Genomic DNA, 8,091 nt, shown 5'->3' on the forward strand with positions numbered 1-8,091 from the left:
GCAGTCAGGCAAGAGAAAGAAATAAATGGCATCCACATTGGAAAGGAAGAAGTCAAATCATCCCTATACACAGATGGCATGATTCTATACAGAGAAAACTCCAAAGAATCCAACAGAAAGCTACTATAACTAATAAATGAATTCAATGAAGTTGCAGGATATAAGATAAACATGAAGAAGTCAGTCGGGTTCCTACACACCAGAGATGAACAATCTGAAAAGGAAATCAAGAAAACAATTTCATTTATAATAGCATCCAAAAGAATAAAATACCTAGGAATATATTTAACAGAGGAGATGAACACTATAAAACATTGCAGAAAGAGACCTAAATAAATGTAAAGACATCTGTGCTCATGGATTAGAAGACTTCAGATTGTTAAGATGTCAATTCTGCCCAAAATGTCTACAAATCCAATGCAATATCTATAAAAATTCCATCAATTTGTTTTCTTTCAGAAATGGAAAAGCTGGTCCTCAAATTTATATGGAATTGCAAGAGGCCCTGAGTAGCCAAAACAATCTCGAAAAAGAAAAACAAAGTTGGAGGACTCACATTTCCTGATTTTAAAACCTACTATAAAACTACAGCAATTAAAATAGTGTAGTACTGGCCTAAGGATGGACATATAGACCAATGGATTAGAATCAAGAGTCCAGAGATAAATTCATACATCTATGGCCAGTTAATTTTTAAATGTCCCATCAATGGGAAAGAAGAGTGTCTTCAGCAAACGGTGCTGGGATAGCTGGAAGTCCACAGGTAAAAGAATGAATGGGGAGCCCTACCTCTTACCACATATAAAAATCCAAAATGGATCTGTGGCCTAAATACAAGAGTAATACTATAAAAGTCTTACCAGAAAGCATAGGGAAGTACCTTCAGGACCTTGTAGTGGGGAGTGAATTTTTTAAGTTTTACACCAAAAACACAGACAACAAAAGAAAAAAAAATGGTTAAAATGGACTTCCATTAACATTTAGATCTGTTGTGCATTAAAAGACGTTATCAAGAAAGTAGAAAGACAATCTACAGAATGGGAGAAAATACTTGGAAATCAAATATACATGATAAGGGTTTAGTATCTAGGATATATAAAGAACAGCTACCACTCAACAACAAAAAGACGAACAACCGAATCATAAAATGGACCGAGGATTTGAAGAGACATTTCTCCAAAGAAGATATTCAAATGACCAGTAAGTTTATGAAAAGATGTCCAACATCCTTAACCATTAGATAAATGCGATGTAAAACAACGAGATATCACTTCACACCCACTATGATGACTATTATTAATAAAACTGAAAATAACAGGTCTTGGAGAGGATGTGGAGAAACAGCAAACCTCCTACATTGTTGGTGGGATGTGGGCGTGAATGGCGCAGCCACTGTGCAGACAGTTTGGCAGTTCCGCAGAAAGTTAAACATAGAATTACCATATGACCCAGCGATTCCACTCCTAGGTAAAGTTGCCAAAAGAATCAAGAGTAGGGCCTCCGACAGGTATCTGCACGTTGATGTTCACAGCAGCATTATTGACAACAGCCCTAAGGTGGAAGCAACCCAAGTGTCCAACAACGGACGAGCGGATCAACAAAATGCGGTCTGTTCATACAACGGAGTATTATTCAGCTATAAAGAGAAGTGACATGCTGGCACATGCTACAACCTGGATGAACCCTTGTGCTGGTTTGAATCTAGTACATACCCCAGAATAGGTATGTTTTAATCCTGTTCGATCTTGTGGGAGCAGTCATTTCTTCCTTTTATTTATTTATTTCAGGTGCATGGCCCGGGAATCGAACCTGGGTCTCCCGCACGGAAGGCAGGCGTTCTGCCACTGAACCACCTGAGCACCCACAGCCATATCTTTTAATCCTAATCAATATTGTAGGTTGGACACTTTTGATTAGATGATCTCCAGCCCAGCATTCCACGTGGGTCTTGACTGATTTCCTGGAATCCTTTAAAAGAGGAAACATTTTGTAGAGAGACAGAAATGACGGAAACTTCAGAGCGGAGCTGACACAGATGTGGACAAGTGGAGAACAGAGACACGGGTGTTTGGAGATGTTTGGAGCCCAGCAGACATCGCCATGAGATGTGAAGCAAGCCAGAACCCAGAGAGAGCCAAGGGAAGACGAGCGATGAAAGCCAGCTCTGGAGAAGCAAAGTGAGGAATCCGGACAGGAGCAGAGGCTGAAAGCACGGAGCCCAGGAGCAAGGGACCAGCAGATGCCAGCCATGTGACTGCCCAGCGGACAGGTGTTCCTGACCCATCAGCCTTCCTTGAAGTAAGGTGTCTTTCCCTGGATGCCTTAGCTGGGACATTTCTACAGACTTAGAACTGAAAACCTGTAAGTTATTAAATCCCCCCTTTTAAAAGCCATTCCAGTTCTGGCATATCACATCCCAGCTTGCAAACTAACACAACCCTGAAGACATCATTTTAAGTAAAATAAGCCAGACACGAAGGGACAATGTAGGTTCTCTCTCATATAAAATACTTAGGGTAAACAAATTAATAAAGACAGAAAGTAGAATAGTGGTTACCAGGGGTGCCGGGAGGGCGGGAATGGGATTCATTTCTAAATTAATATGAGTTTGGTTTTTGATGATGAAATCTGCAAATAGGTTGTGATGAAAGTTATACAGTATTGCCAATGTACTTAATGTCAAATAATTGTCCACTTCAAATGGCTAAAATGATTTTTATGCTATGTATAGTTACCACAATTAAAAATTAACTGAAAAAAAAGAAGAGAGCAAGTGAATATAGAGTGGTCGTACCGGAAATATGAGACCTGAATCTAATCAGGGGGTGAGGCCCGTGCAGCCATGGGATGCTCCCGGGGGTCTGCGGGGCTTCTCTAGGCACCCAGCTCCACCAATGCAGAGGGAGAGAGGTACAGGGGGACGGAAGTCAAGGGCAGCTCAAGGGCCTGTCAGGCCTGGGCGGGGGTGGGGGGGCAAAGGGCCATTTTCGACCCCCATGGGAGCGCTGGGTCGGCCTGGACACTGGATGATGTCATTGAATTAAGGCAGATTCTGTGAGGCCTGGTAACACCGAAGGGGCTGTGATAGGAATGTGCCTTAGGAGGTGCAGACTGAAGGATTTCCTGCAAAGCAGCCTGCTATCTGCAGCTTACGGTTGTTTGACTTGGCAAGGCACACACACACACACACACACACACGCGCGCGCGCGCACACACACACACACACACACACACACACCAAGAGGCTTAACCTCCAGTGAGTCTAGGTCAGGGCTATACAGCATTCACTGAGCTCTTCCTTCAACTTCATATGCATTAGAAATTTTTCAAAATCAAGAAAGGAAAGAAATCAAAACCTCGACTGGGCCAGACCTGGCTTGCAGGCCTCTGGCTGGGGACCCCCCAGGAAGGTGTCCCCACAGGCTGCACCCACACTCAGGCCTCAGGAGATGCATCCTTGCTGCACCCCACCCTGCCTGCAGGGCCACCAATCGACCAGGTCCCATCACGGGGGCCACCACCCCACAGGGCCTGCCCCAGCCCTGGTGCTCTCTGGGGCTCCCCTGGCAGTGGTTGGCAGGCCTGATGGTGCCACACCAGGGTGCTGGGCGCGGTCACCTGGACTCCCAGTGGACTCCTCTCTTTCCAGACCTCACCACCAGCACCCCAGGCCGGGGCTGCCCCAACAGGCCTCTCTGCTTCAACAACTCTTTTTTTTTTTATTAATTAAAGAAAAATTAACAAACAAACAAAACAATATCATTCCATTCTACATATATAATGTAATTCTACATATATAATGTAATGTGGTAATTTTTTTTTTTTGTTTTAAAATATGTTTATTTTTTAATTATATACTTCCCATGGAACACTTCAAAAGAGAAATTACAATTTTTAATGCAATCCTTGGACTCGATAAATATCTTTTATAAGTATACCCAATCAAATATCTAGAAATATATGGACACTAAGTCAACTAACAAAATAACTATGTAAACTAGAAAACTCAGATGGGATCATGCATGATCAGGTAAATCACTTTACTACTGTGCTTTTTAACACAATTCACATTTGTTTCAATAACATACACATCCATTGCAGGAGTTAAGTTAGATAGCTGATGCTAAGAACTTGAAACTGTGATCTTTGATATCTTAAAAAAAAATTCAGTTTAATACAAAGAAATTGAAGAAAATCTCAGAACCCTTGATCAGAAGCTTTAAATGTCTGCTCTACTACTTTGGTATACACAAAGGTTCAAGTAAAGATAAGAAAAAAAGAGCGTTGGATCATGAAGACATGATCCAAGAAGTAGGTGAAATAGACATTCTACAGAAATGAGCTAGCCATTAGGATGTTACAAATAAAGAACTGCTCAGATCAGCAGCTAAACAAGTTTAAAAAGCCTTAGCCGATGTTACAAAAACATATTTAAAGTAATATTCACGAATATAAGCATAATGTTTTTCCTGCCTTTATAAACAATCATCCCTGAAATGCTAAAAGTGAGTTCCAAGTTGTGGTTCTTCTCTGGTGTGAGAAGGGAGAAGCTGCAGGTATACAGAGGGTGATCTACTGATTCACTGTCTCAAAGTATTCTTTGGAAGCAGTTGGACTTGGCTTGATTGTTGGAGAATCTGGTGTCCAGTTTGCCGGGCAGACTTCTCCATGGGCCTCTACAAACTGGAATGCCTTCACCAAGCGGAGGGTCTCTTCCACGCTTCGGCCCACTGGGAGGTCATTGACACTCAAATGCTTGATGACTCCATTGGGGTCAGTTATGAAGAGACCTCTTAGTGCAAGACCAGCGCCTTCCAATAGCACACCATAGTCTCGGGAAATTTGTTTAGTTAAATCTGACAAGAGTGCGATATTCATGTGGCCCAAACCGCCGCTCTTCCTTGGTGTATTTATCCAGGCAAGATGGCTGAAGTGGGAATCCACCGAAACAGCAACAACTTCACAGTTCACATTATGAAATTCATTGGCTTTGTCACTAAAAGCAACAATTTCTGTAGGACACACAAAGGTGAAATCCAAAGGATAGAAGAAAAGCACCAAATATTTCCCCTTAAAGTCATCAAGACTTAGTTCTTTGAACTCTCCGTTGACAACTGCTGTTCCCTTAAAATAGGGTGCATGCTGGGTGACAGCAGGAACGTAATTTGAGGAACTTGTGCTGAAGGCAAATTTTGCTTGACCATAAGCAGACCATACTACGTTTGCCAAGCACTGTCTTCCAGAGGCAGCCGGTCTAAGAGCTGCAGTGGCCAAAACGCCCCGAGGAACAGCGCCTGCATGTCGGACAATCGAAGCCCGTAACAGCCTTCCCACAGTAGCGGCCATTTTCGGTGCACACTGCAGGCGCGGCGGACGGAGATTCACCTAATGTGGTAATTCTTAATATCACCACATAGTTGCATATTTATCATTTCTTAGAACATTTGCATCGATTTAGAAAAAGAAATAAAAAGACAACAGAAAAAGAAATAAAACGATAATAGAGAAAAAAAGTTATACATACCATACCCCTTAACCCCTTGCTTTCATTTACCACTAGCATTTCAAACTAAATTTATTTTAACATTTGTTCCCCCTATTATTTATTTTTATTCCATATGTTCTACTCTTTTGTTAATTTGGTAGATAAAAGGAGCATCAGACACAAGGTTTTCACATTCACAGAGTCACATTGTGAAAGCTATTTCATTGTTCAGTCATCATCAAGAAACATGGCTACTGGAACACAGCTCTACATTTTCAGGCAGTTCCCTCCAGCCTCTCCACTACATCTTGACTAACAAGGTGATATCTACTTAATGTGTAAGAATAACCTCCAGGACAACCTCTCGACTCTGTTTGGAATCTCTCAGCCATTGACACTTTGTCTCATTTTACTCTTCCCCCTTTTGGTCCAGAAGGTTTTCTCAATCCCTTGATGCTGAGTCTCAGCTCATTCCAGGATTTCTGTCCCATGTTGACAGGAAGGTCCACACCCCTGGGAGTCATGTCCCGCATAGAGAGGGGGAGTGTGGTGAGACTGCTCGTCATGTTGTCTGGAGAGAGAGGCCACATCTGAGCAACAAAAGAGGCTCTCTTGGGGATGACTCTTCGGCCTAAATTTTAAGTAGACTTGAATTATCCTTTGTGGGGTTAAGTTTCATATGAACAAACCCCAAGACTGGGGGCTCAGCCTATAGCTTTGGTTGTCCCCACTGCTTGTGAGAATATCAAGAATTCGACTTGGGGAGGTTGAATTTCTCCCCACTCTCACCATTCCCAGAAGGGGGCTTGCAAATACTTTTCCACTCACTGATCAAATCACTCTGGGATTCATCAGGGCATCACTCTGGACAAACCAACAAAATCTCATGTCCGACCTGAGATTCCAAGTACTTATGACGGCTTCAACAACTGTTCTTTCTGTCTACCTTCCTGGTCGCACTTCACAATCAAATGCTAAACCCTGAACTCTCCCTCCCGCGAAAATCCAGACAACCAAGAAGAAGATGACTCAGAACATTCAGAAAACGAGAACCTGTGATGGGGAATGTGGTATCTATTTAGATACAAAACTAAGACAGAAGAACTTCAGAAATTACAGGTATAGGATATTAACGTTATACAAAGATGCTGTAAAAATAACAGCAAAAACAGAGGGCTGAAGGGAGAAAATGTACTGTGTAACCCTTTTTTCCTAAGAAGGATTCATGAGTACTGATTAAAGTAGAAAAATTTTGTTTAAAACATGAGGTCTGTAAACACTACCTTTAAGAAATAATCTGCAATGGCTGAGAGATTCCAAACAGAGTCGAGAGGTTATCCTGGAGGTTATTTTTACACATTAAATAGATATCACCTTGTTGTTCAAGATGTAGTGGAGAGGCTGCAGGGAACTGCCTGAAAATGGAGAGCTGTGTTCCAGTAACCATGTTTCTTTCTTTTTTTTTTTTTTAATTTTTTATTAATTAAAAAAAATTACAAGAAACACAAATATTCCCAACACATACACTCAGCAATTCACAATATCATCACGTAGTTGCATATTCATCATAATGATCATTTCCCAGAACATTAGCATCAATTCAGAAAAAGAAATAAAAAGACAACAGAAAAATATAACAAACAGAAAAAAAAAATTTTATAGGCCATACCCCTTACTGATCCCTTTCATCACTAGCATTTCAAACTAAATCTATTTTAACATTTGTTCCCCCTATTATTTATTTTTGTTCCATATGTTCCTCTCATCTGTTGACAAGGTAGATAAAAGGAGCATCAGACAATCACACAGTCACGTTGTGAAAGCTGTATCATTATACAATCATCATCAAGAAACATGAGTAGCCATGTTTCTTGAAGATGACTGTATAATGATATAGCTTTCACGTTACTGTGTGATTGTGAAAACTTGTGTCTGATGCTCCTTTTATCTACCTCTTCAACAGATGAGTAAAACATATAGAATAAAAATAAATAATAGGGGGAACAAATGATAAAATAAATTTAGTTTCAAATGCTAGTGATCAGTGAAAGGGAGGGGTAAGGGGTATGGTATGTATAATTTTTTTTTCTGTTTTCATTTTATTTCTTTTTCTGAATAGATGCAAATGTTCCAAGAAATGATCATGATGATGAATATGCAACTATGTGATGATATTGTGAATTACTGATTATATATATAGAACGGAATGATCAAAAGTTATGAATGTTTGCCTTTGTTTGGTGTTGTTTTCTTTTTGGTATTTTTTTTTTAATTTAAAAATTAATTTAAAAAAAATCTGTTTTCTTGTGCCAAGTGGGAAGCAACTGGAGGCTGAAGCCTTTGACCGCCAGGGGCCTCCAAGAGTTTCCTGACCTGGGGAGGGGCTCGAGTCTCTGGGAATCTCCCTCAGCCCCCAAACCACTTGCAGGAACACGATGGGGACCTGTGCCCTTTGGTCAGGGTGCTGGCCCCAGCCACAACCACAGCCTCCACCCCCTTCTCAAGCAGAACCCTGGGGCTTCTTAGTGGGATCCCTGTGGCAGGGGAGCTCAGTGCCTGGGGGCTGTCAGTCCTGGGAGGCTTCCTAGAGGAGGTGAGACTTGGCC

The 8,091-nt window shown here is 41.4% G+C and overlaps 1 pseudogene; it reads right to left on the reverse strand.

Annotated features, from left to right (window-relative positions):
• Positions 1-3,826: 3,826 nt before the first annotated feature.
• Positions 3,827-5,374, reverse strand: LOC143666819 (thioredoxin-dependent peroxide reductase, mitochondrial pseudogene; annotated as a pseudogene).
• Positions 5,375-8,091: the final 2,717 nt, after the last annotated feature.

This window comes from Tamandua tetradactyla, chromosome 23 (genome assembly GCF_023851605.1).
Source record: "Tamandua tetradactyla isolate mTamTet1 chromosome 23, mTamTet1.pri, whole genome shotgun sequence".
NCBI classification, from domain to species: domain Eukaryota; kingdom Metazoa; phylum Chordata; class Mammalia; order Pilosa; family Myrmecophagidae; genus Tamandua; species Tamandua tetradactyla.